Source organism: Cryptomeria japonica, chromosome 10 (assembly GCF_030272615.1).
Source record: "Cryptomeria japonica chromosome 10, Sugi_1.0, whole genome shotgun sequence".
NCBI lineage: Eukaryota > Viridiplantae > Streptophyta > Pinopsida > Cupressales > Cupressaceae > Cryptomeria > Cryptomeria japonica.
The window spans coordinates 252,218,458-252,230,499 of NC_081414.1; positions in this window are offsets into that span (position 1 = coordinate 252,218,458).

Here is a 12,042-nt window from a genome sequence, read left to right on the forward strand (position 1 = left end):
ACAATTCCATTGTATTAATAATAATTAATTGAGCCAATACGAATAATGTTTTCAAATTCGTCTTTTAAAATGAACTAAATCAATAATAATATTTCCTAACAAGTAACCCTCCATTATTGTTGAAATAAATCCTCCTCAAATATTTAATATTCATAATAAATTACCCATTTGGATTAAAATATTCATTATTCTTAGCAATACCCGTTTAATAAATTTAATTATTAAACAATTATATTAAACCCCAATATTCTTTATAACCACAACTAACCTTTAAATTAAATAATAACCCCTTTTTACATTATAAATTTAACCATGTTTAAAATCCCATTCACTTTATAAAATTTAAAACGAACCCCTCTATTATTATTTTATTCCTCTTTTTTTTTTGCTAGCCCTAACCCTAAGTCGGGTTAGGGTTTTTTCTTTATTTGGGATACATATTTCCTTGCTTTCATTAACCCCTAACCGAACTTAGGGTTAATGTATATTTTTTATTTTATTTTGAATGTCGTGTTAAATTTTTATTGTAGGTTGAAGACCCCATGGCGGTTTGGGAATGGTAGTGGCAGCGGTTTGAGTTTGGCGGAGGGGGGAGAGACTGTGGGTCTCGATCCACAGTACGACCAAGGCTACTCCTATGGGTTATGGCCCATAGTGGCAGCCGAAGCTGTCGTTGTGGGTCGCATCCCACAGTGGCGACCGAGGCCGCCCCTGTGGGTCGCGGCCCACAATGCCGTGTAACAAGAAAATCGCGAGACGAAAAAAAAACACTTCTTTTTTTATTTTTTTATTTTTTAAAAATGTGTATATATATCTTGATCGGAACGAGAGCGGGCCCACCCCCGAAACCTGCCACACTTTCCATCTGCATAGAACAAGCTAGTCTTGTGGCGATCAATCACTTGCACACCTTACCGACCATCTACTCTACCCAATACTCCTGCCTCCACATTCAAATTCCAACTGTAGAGGCATTAACTACGCATCACCTCTCCTTACTTGTACCTCCATAGTCAACTACAATGAGGACCCACAACCATTTGAATACCTTTGTACTTGGGAATTGTGTTGCACAGACCATTCAATATGAATGTGAAAGTGCAACATAAATCACGAGTACAAAGATTTCAAATGACAACATGTCCTCGTTGTTTAGAATTATGAGGATGGCATGTCCTCATCCAGTGACTTACTGTAGTTGTTCCAACTGTTGAGACCTTGGCCCAATCATCACATTACATGTGAATTGGATTGAATCTAATAGAAGAGTCCTCTAAAAAACTAGTTTGTGGACCTTTCAAGTTCGATTGTGCTACTTATACATGTGTTTTGATTACTGCTAATTCTGCCCTCTTGAACAATATGGACAACAAATATGTACATACACACATGTATATACATATATGCATATACATGTACATACGTTTATGCATATACATGTGCATACATATATGCATATACATGTACAAACATATATGCATATTGTGGCATCCTGATTTATATGCACTAGTGGTTAATGTAAAAGGGTTCACATGAAGAGTCCTCTAAAAAACTAGTTTGTGTACCTTTCAAGTTTGGCTGTGCTACTTATACATGTGTTTTGATTACTGCTAGTTCTGCCCTCCTAAACAATATAAACCACAATTATGTACATACACACATGTATATACATATATGCATATACATGTACATACATATATGCATGCACATGTACATACGTTTATGCATATGCATGTACATACATATATGCATATACATGTACAAACATATATGCATATTGTGGCATCCTAATTTATATGGGCTAGTGGTTTTAATGTAAAAGGGTTCACATGAAGAGTCCTCTAAAAAACTAGTTTGTGGACCTTTCAAGTTTGGTTGTGCTACTTATACATGTGTTTTGATTACTGCTAGTTTTGCCCTCCTAAACAATATGGACCACAAATATGTACATACACACATGTATATACATATATGCATATACATGTACATACATATATGCATACACATGTACATACGTTTATGCATATGCATGTACAAACATATATGCATATTGTGGCATCCTGATTTATATGCACTAATGGTTAACTGTAAAAGGGTTCACATGAAGAGTCCTCTAAAAAACTAGTTTGTGGACCTTTCAAGTTCGGCTATGCTACTTATACATGTGTTTTGATTACTGCTAGTTCTGCCCTTCTGAACAATATGGACCACAAATATGTACATACACACATGTATATACATATATGCATATACATGTACATGTGTTTATGCATATACATGTACATACACATATGTATATACATCTACATACATATTGTGGCATCCTAATTTATATGCACGAGTGGTTAATGTAAAAGGGTTCACATTTTCAGTTTTATTGTCAAATGGTTTTGAATTGGGGTAGCCAACTCAATAGTCTACGTGGGCGGGTTGAAAAAAATGTATATGGTGAAAATGGATAGCAATAAACAACAATATTGAAAGACTAAAATGGATTCAACCACCAAACCTTAGCCTAACAATGAACAAAGATCCACCATAACATATGAAGATAACCTAAGACAATGCAAATATAACTCAAAAATCACAAAGATTATACCATCACATGTCCACTAGGGTTTTGATCTCCATTCTTCCTATCTCCATTGATCTTGTTTGATATGCTTGCTCTCAGATTTTTATGTGCACAAGAGCTCAATAAAGAATGGAATGTGGTTGCAAGTAGAATTGTAATGTAGCTAAGTCCTCCAAAATTAGTCATTAGGGTTTGGTAATGAAGAAAGCATCTCCTTAAATAGAAGACACAATAGAAAATGGAGGGTTAAGATTGAGAGGTGTAAAAAGAGAGGTCGGCTAGGATTAGAGGGTAGGTATAAGAAATACCAAAATAATGAAAGAGGTAGGTAGTGTAGGAAATAAGAGATGAATGACATGTGTCATGCGTAGAAAAGGTTAATGAATTAATTAAATAAATAAAGATTTATTTAATTAATAGAAGAAGTAGGGCAATTAAATAAATAAAATATTTATTTAATATAGGAAAGGGATAATTTAAATAAATAAATGTATTTATTTAAATGAGAAATAAGGCTAGAAGAGGATAAATGAATTAATTAAATAAATAAAAAAATATTTAATTAATAGAAGAATTAGGCTTAGATAATTAAATAAATAAAATATTTATTTAATTAGACATGACAATTTTGGGTGTCTACATTTTGCCCCTCTTTGAGACAATGCGGCTTGTCGCGTTGTTTCAAAGAAGATAAGATGAACTGATACAGAGTTGCCCCAGGATGGGAATGATATGCCCCCTCGAGAGATTGGATGAAAAAGTCTGGAAAGATTGCAGACAATCTCTCGATAAGAAAGATGGGATAGAATGGACTGATTGGATAAAGTGACAAAGTCACGGGATGAGGAAGACTGACTCGGGAAATGAGGGCGAGGGCTAGGGTAGGCTATAAGATAGACCACGGGCAAAAGACATCCTCATTGTCATCCACACCCTTAGAAGATCACAGTGCAGAGCGAGAAAAGAGCAGCAGCAGTCAGCAGCGATGGCATTCGTTCATAGATTCGACCGTGTCTGCCGATTCCAGCGACCAGCCGATGCAGGAGAGCCGGTAAGTACCCGAAAACCTCCTCGTACTTTCACGCATTTCGAGTTTTGTCATAAATGCATGTTTTAGGAGCAATAAATGCGCTAGGAATAGGATAGTTTAAAAGTGCAAAAACGCGCAACTGCGTCTGTGTCAGCGCCAGGCGCGTCTGTGTCCAACAGGCGCGTCTGTGTCGGGTCCAGGCGCGTCTGTGCCTGGAACCGCGTTTGTGTTGAATGCGGACGCGTTTGTGAAATGTAGTAGCGTCTGTGCTTTGGAATAGCGTTTATGTCATGCAGGGACGTCTGTGTTCCTCGGTCGCGTTTGTGTCTGGCATAGGCACGTTTGTGTTTAGAAAGCGCGTCTGTGTTGCAGAGGCGCGTTTATGCAGTCTATAAGCGCGTTTATGAGTTAAAAGCGCGTGTGTGTTGAAAAAGTGCGTTTGTGTGTTTAAATGCATGGTTTTAGTCCTTTAGGTCAAATCGGCAGTTCTGTGATGAACATACGCTGTCGATTGGATAAGCTGCTGAGAGGATACACTCAAGCAGGTCCTCTAGGAAGATTAGGATAAATCAAGGCACTTTGTGATGAACAGGGAGCACCAGGATATGCAGCACTTTGTGATGAACAGGGAGTGCGAATGTGAGTGACACTTTGTGATGAACAGGGAATGTCACACACGTAGTACTTTGTGATGAACAGTGAGCACTACTAGGATAAATAGCAACACTTTGTGATGAACAGTGAGTGTCACTAGGGTAGATAGCCATATGCATTTAGGTAGCAAGTAGCATTTTGTGATAAACAGTGAATGCCACGATAACTGACAAGATTGATTTGCTTGACTGCAGGAGTATTTGCCGATGTTGGAGTCACGGGAGAGATTCCCGTCGACACAGAGACTGCGACCAGAGTTGTCGATCCAGGACATGATTTCCATTGAGGAGATGGGTCTCACATATATGCTCTATGTGCCCGAGTTTCGGGCAAACATGGGGTTGCTGACTGCGTTGGCCAAGAGATGGCACTCAGAGACATGCACGTTTCACCTGCCGATGGGTGAGATGACAGTGACACTGGAGGATGTATACAGGATATTACATGTTCCCATTGATGGAGAGTTGATCCCCTACGACCGTGACGGTGACAGGGAGGCCTTGAGACGGGTCTTTCAGGATCCTGAGTTGGAGATGCGAGCAGGCCATGTAGCCTGGGACACCATGACTGCCACAGGATTGGCATTGCCGGCAGTTGTTGGGGGAGTTATCAGTGGATACTTGTGTCCAGACAGGGCCACACGAGGATTGGCAGTGGGCTGGGGAGGGGCCTTGGAGACGCTGATGGCAGAGCATACTAGGTATGCATGGGGGCCATGTGTCCTAGCACATTTGTACTATGAGCTGCATCAGTTTGTATACCATGGATCAGTGGGTTTGGGCTGCGGTGTGACTCTCTTGCAGGTGTGGGCCTATGAGCACCTTCCCATCACACGGCCTATTCATTTCAGAGGCAGAGGACAGGGACAGAGTTTTGTGCACCTATATGCGATGATTACATCCCAGCCTCGGATTGGGAGATTGGAGCACTGGAGGAGAGTCATTGACGATATTGACATGGTGATCTGGAGGCCGTACCTGGGGTGCGAGGAGTGGGGGGACGATGCACTGGAGCTGCCCTACACCTTCCGGAGCAGGTACCTGATTGGGCGGATGCCCTATATATTAGAGAGACAGCTGGTGGACAGGGTATGCAGGCAGTATGGCAGGATTCAGAGGATGCCGCGAGGCTCGGGCATGTATGCCCGTACAGTCAGAGATCAGGTGCAGTTTGGCCCACTGCTATCATATGATCAGGCAGTGATGCAGCTAGCGGAGATGATGCCAATGCCATGGGACATGTGGCCAGAGGTAGATGATGCAGGGATGGACGCAGAGTACTCTGCATACTGGGCAGAGCATCCATTTCCGAGGTTGACAGATCCGGCAGAGCCAGTGGATGGAGAGGGTGGAGGAGATGATGATGATGGAGGAGGGGATGCAGGTAGGGGCCGGCGGAGGTGGAGGGGAGTGGTGGGAGAGAGACGGGTAGCACCTCGGAGGGAGGGAGGGAGGGAGAGAGCAGCTCCAGTGGTGAGAGGACGGGGTGGACTGCCCCTACAGGTGCCAGCAGCATAGGGTCCCAGAGAGGGACAGAGACAGGTGCAGCCAGAGGGACAGAGACAGGTACAGCCACAGGTACCTATACAGGCACAGGGACAGGTGCAGGCAGAGGCACAGGGACAGGCACCTGTAGAGGAGGAGCCACAGGCAGGGACGGAGAGTGGAGACTCCGAGGAGGATGAGGTGCTTAGGCTGCGGGAGATCTGCCAGGGCCAGGCAGATGAGATTGAGGATTTGGTTCGAGAGAGGAACCACCTCAGGATCAGGGTCCGAGATACAGAGCGGGAGAGGGATCAGGCCATCCAGAGATATACCGAGGCCGAGACAGCTCTGAGGGCAGGTAGGCGGGCAGCAGAGGATGCAGGGGTAGGCTACGCATATGTTTTGCGAGCGGGAGAGGAGATCGCCTACTGGAGGGATCTATATTATGCAGCCGTGCCAGCAGAGCAGCGGGCTAGGAGCTTCCAGAGGTCGTCGTGCACAGCGACGGCTACGGGAGGGAGCCGCAGGAGACAGGCATCCAGCGGTGGGGTTATGGGGCCTCCACCACCACCAGAGGGACAGGGGGATCCTGGGGCGGGTCCATCTATAGCTCAGACTCCGTCGAGGCGCGGCGGCTCCGAGGGAGGGAGTTCCTCCTAGCTATAGTGGGCTCCCATTGTATCAGTAGATGTATCATTGTTGTATTGTAGACACCTGCGGGTGATTCTTTTGTAGCCATATGATTCTTTTGACATCATTGTATTATGACACATTTGATTGATTATATATATGAGATGATTCATCTTTTGCGGCAGCTATATGCATGTGTACCTTATGTGATGAGATGTTCTTATGTGATGCATGTTTTATGATATGGATGCTTATATGATGCAATGCCATATATTTTTGTTCTTTTATGTTGTATATGTGATGCCTGATGCAAATAAAAATGTATGTGATGCAAATGAATATGATAATGCAAATGATTATTTACATAATGAAAATGTGAGATGTGCTAACATGTGTTGTATGCAGGATGTGATGCAATTATAATATCTATATGTATGAAATGCTTATATGTGGTGATGCAGGTGCAACTATATGAAATGCAAATGTTTTTGGTGTGTCATTATACTCAGTCATGTGATAGCGGGCTACGCGGACTCGAGAAGGACAATGAAAGTCAATCAAGAAAGGGGGATGGAAGACAGAAGATATGAACGTGAAAGAGCTTCTTGTGCGTTATCATCATTGAGCTTTATTATGGCAGAATAGGTTATGACAATCGAGGCATATGTTCGGCCCAGAAAGTCATTGTACCTGTTTGCATGGAGATAAGACAGTCACAAACAAGGAATGCCCCAGTTCACACTAGACTCACAGTGTCCTCATATCCTTGGACAAGTCATAGCATTACTAAAAGACAATCCACAGACAACAAATGCAAATAAGTGACGATACCCCATCCTCGCCTTTCTAGTCAAAGACATCCTGGAGATAGAATCTCTAGTCAAAGACATCCCGGAAAAGCTAAAAGACATGTCACCAAAAAGATAAAACCAAAAGAAAACCAAGACTCGACACCAACATCCACTGTAGTCCTCAAGTTTGTGTCTCTTGTCACTTGTTTAAGTCAAATTTTGATTGTGGTCACAATGTTCACTTTCACAAAAAGGATAGATAGCACTGAACCATATGTTGTCTGAGTCTGTTGAAAGATTTGATTTTGTTGAAGCCCATTGTTGCTGCTGTGTCTCCTTGGAAACTGACTGAATCCATGAAACTGATACCTTATTGTGGAGAAGATGGAACTTTATTGCGGATCTGCGATGCAAAATGTTGCTTTATTGCGAATTGTGCGCGGATAGACTGAAGAGAGCTGAAAGAAACTGTACTCCTCGAAACATGTGATGTTCTCAGTTCTACACCCATTACTAGACGTAGGAATTGGCCGTAGTCACAGATAGGATCTGATTTATTATGGATGGAAAGAGAGTGAAAAGGGAGGGTTTATTATGAATGGCTAACCAATCTTGGGTAGATCAATAACAAGCCATGATGGGAATGGGTAAGTTTATTGTGAGTGAATTGGTCGTGAGTGTGTGCGAAGTGAAAGAATGAAAGGGAATCCTGAAGGAGGGAGGAGCAAAGTCCCTACGCATGGCGCTGGTGACCCAGTTTTCACCATGGTACTTGCCCAGGGCACCACCGAAGTGGTTTTCACCGTTGGACGAAATTATTTCTCTTTACTTTTTTGGATTTTGCAATTTTTTTGTTGTCACAAGGCGCCTGTTTGCCAGGTTTTCACCAAGTAACAATTTTTTTGTTTTATAATTTTTTTTTTGTATTTTTGAATTTTTTTGATTTTTTTTGTGTTTTTGCATTAGGATACTCAAAAAGAGCTTATGTGTAGAACCTGCGAAGGTGCATGCTGTTGATAGGATCCTCCAAGGATTCACCTTCTGTAGTAGAGAGCTGATATGCCCCAGATCCATATACTGTTGTGATGATGTAAGGACCAAGCCAGTTGGGTTCAAATTTGCCCTTCTTTTCTCTATCTTGCTGATTCTTGGGGTTCTCTCTGAGGACTAAGTCACCTACCTCAAATGTGCGAGGCTTGACCTTGTGATTGTAACTGCGACTCATTCGTTGTTGGTAAGCCTTGAGATGATTAAAAGCAGTGTGTCGTCGTTCCTCCAGCAGTTCTAGTTCTTGTAGGCGAGAGACCCTGTAGTCTTCATCGTTGATTATGTTTCTCAAGGAGACCCGTAAAGAAGGTAACTCGACCTCAATAGGCAAGATGGCTTCAGCACCGTAGACAAGTGAGTAAGGTGTAGCTCCTGTAGGTGTGCGAACACTGGTACGATAGGCCCAAAGTGCGGGATTGAGTTGGACATGCCAGTTACGGCCAGCGTCGTCGACTGTCTTTTTAAGTATTTTGAGAATTGTTTTGTTAGACGCCTCAGCTTGGCCATTACCTTGGGGGTAATATGGTGTGGAGAAACGATGAGAGATATGGAATCGCTCACAGAGTTCACGAACATCCTGGTTCTTGAAAGGACGCCCGTTGTCAGTGATAATGGAAGTAGGAATCCCGTATCGGCAAATGATGTAGTTCAGGATGAAAGTAGCGATTTGTTTCCCAGTAACTTGCGTGAGAGGCACGGCTTCAATCCACTTTGTGAAATACTCTGTGGCTGTGATAATGAATTTATGTCCGTTGGAAGAAGGAGGGTGAATCTTGCCTATGAGATCGAGTCCCCACTGACAAAAGGGCCAAGGAGATGCAAGTGGCTGTAGTTCTTGTGCTGGTGCGTGTATGAGGTCTCCATGAATTTGACACTGCTTACACTTCTTGACAAACTGATATGCATCTTTTTCCATAGTAGGCCAGTAGTATCCAGTCCTAATGAGTTTCTTGGCCAAGGTAGGACCACTAGTATGCGGACCACATATCCCTTCGTGCACTTCTCGTAACGCAATCTGAGCTTCGTCACTCTCTAAACATCTAAGGAGGGTGCCATCTAGACCTCGCCGGTATAGGATATCAGCTAGGATAACGTATCGGGAGGATTGGCGGATGAAAGTGCGGCGTTGGTTGTTCGATAAATCGGGAGGTAAGATGTTGTCGCGAAGGTATGTGAATATGGAACCATATAACTGGGATTCAGGACCAACAACACATATCATTTCCGTGAGAGTGATCTCATATGACGGAATCAGCAGGTTGTCAACCAGGAACTCATAACAGGTCTCATTTTGCGGTAGGTCAATGAGTGAAGCAATTGTAGCCATGGCATCAGCAGCGCGATTCTGTTCTCTTGGTATCTGCTCAAACTCTATCTTCGCAAAGTGTTGTTTCAGATCATCTACCAGTTGTTTGTAAGGCATTAGCTTTTTATCTTTTGTTTGATAATCATCAGTTGCTTGACGGATGACAAGTTGAGAATCGCCAAAAACACGAAGTTCCTGGATCTTCCACTGAACTGCAATTCTTAACCCAGTTGTTAATGCCTCGTATTCCGCTATATTGTTGGTGCAAGGAAATGATAAGCGGTATGACTTTGGTATAGAATCGCCTTGGGGAGTTATAAAGAGTATACCTGCTCCTGCCCCGTGCTGTGTGTATGAGCCATCAAAGTATAGTTGCCATGGCTTTGCAGGTGATATTGTTAGAATGGACTCATCTGGAAATTCTGACTGTAGAGGAACATCATCTATCATGGGAGCATCTGCCAGTTGATCTGCAATGGCTTGTCCTTTTATGGCTTTTCTGTCCACGTATTCAATGTCGAATTCACTCAAAATCATTACCCACTTGGCCAGTCGCCCAGTAAGTGTAGCTTTGTTGAGTAGATATTTTAGTGGATCAATTCTGGCAATCAACTTGGTTTTGTGAGTAAGCATATAATGTCATAATTTTTGTGAAGCGAAGACCACAGCGAGACATGCACGCTCAATTGGTGTGTAGTTCAGCTCATATCCCACCAATGTGCGACTGATATAGTAGACTGCTTTTTCCTTGCCGTCAGGTATTTGCTGTGCTAGTAGTGCCCCCAGTGCTGTTGGAGTAGCTGATATGTAAAGTAGCAATGGTTGATTCGGAATTGGTGGCATCAAAACTGGCGGGTTCAAAAGATAGTCTTTAAGTGCCTGAAAAGCCTGTTGACAGTTCTCGTCCCATTTGAACTTAATGTTTTTGTGTAGCAGGTGCTGGAAAGGATTACACTTATCTGCAAGTTGTGCTATGAATCTTCGTATGGACTGGAGTCTCCCTTGTAAAGACCGAAGTTGACTGATATTCTTGGGTGGCGGCATGTCCAAGATAGCCTTGACTTTTGCTGGATCCGCTTCTATTCCTCTTTTAGACACAATGAATCCTAGGAGCTTCCCGGAGGTTACTCCAAAGACACATTTCTTTGGGTTTAATCTTACCTTGTATTTTTCCAGCCTATCAAAAGCAACTGAAAGTATGTCCAAGTGTGTATTTCTGTCTATTGATTTAACCAAAAGGTCGTCGACATAATCTTCCACCTTTACATGCATGAGATCATGGAAGATAGTAGTCATGGCTCGTTGATACGTGGCACCTGCATTTTTCAGCCCAAAGGGCATGACATTCCAGCAGAAGGTTCCCCATGGACAAGTGAATGATGTTTTATGTTGATCTTCAGGTGCAATCCTGATCTGATTATATCCAAAGAATCCGTCCATTAAAGATAACATCTCATGGCCTGCTGTGAGATCAACAATTAAATCAATGTTTGGTAATGGGAAATCGTCCTTCGGGCAAGCCTTGTTGATATCCCTGAAGTCTGTACATATTTGGATGCTGCGATCTGGTTTGCTAACAGGTACTAAGTTGGAAATCCATTCAGGATAATCAATTGGGCGTATGAATCCGACATCTAGTAATATCTCCAGCTCTGCCTTGACTAGCAATGCCACCTGTGGATGCATTTTTCTCAATTTCTGTTTTACTGGTTTTGCCCCCGGTTTGACTGTTAAATGATGCATTACTAAGTCGGGGTCTAGTCCAGGCATATCAGCATAAGACCATGCGAAGTTGACTTGTCGTTCCTTAAAGAAGCTTATGAATTTTGCTCTCTCGGCCTCTGTCAATGATTGAGCTAAAAATATGTTGTGTGGAACCTCTGCTGTACCAATGTTTGTCTTTATAGTCTCCTCTACCAACATGGATGATTTTTCCTCGTATGATGCTGGGAGAATGTCAAGCCTTCCATCTTCGGGCGCCTCAGAGAGGTTTTCACCTTCAGATACGTCCTTTCTTTTTACTTTTTTAGAGTCAGAGAGCGCCACAGTGTGGTTTTCGCCATAAGACCCTTGTTTTGTCTTTATTTTCACATTTTTGCGACTAGAAGGCCCGACACCCTCACCAAAGTATGCCATGTTATTTAGCTCTATGGCGTATCCTGCTTTATGGTCTCCAAGAGGAAGATCATCGCGAATGCCAAGATAATCAACAATAGCTTCGTCATTTTGAAATGTATCAATCTGTGGTGGTCCATCCTGATCCCAGTCAATGAGTTGGGGGTGAACGAGGGGAAGGTCTTTAGTGTTTTTAGAGTCCGCAAGGCTAATAGTGAAGATGTGGTTATATTCAGGTATGTCAAGGTAGTCATCGAGGTCGTCAATGGCACTCTCCTCATCAGTTTCGATCGTGAGTGAGTCCAAATTATCATCACTAGTAGCACCCTTAGGGACAGGTGTCCTCATCCTATGTGATCCTGACCTAGGGCCCTGAAACGAAGCTTGTGCGGGATCCTTATGGGTCGGTT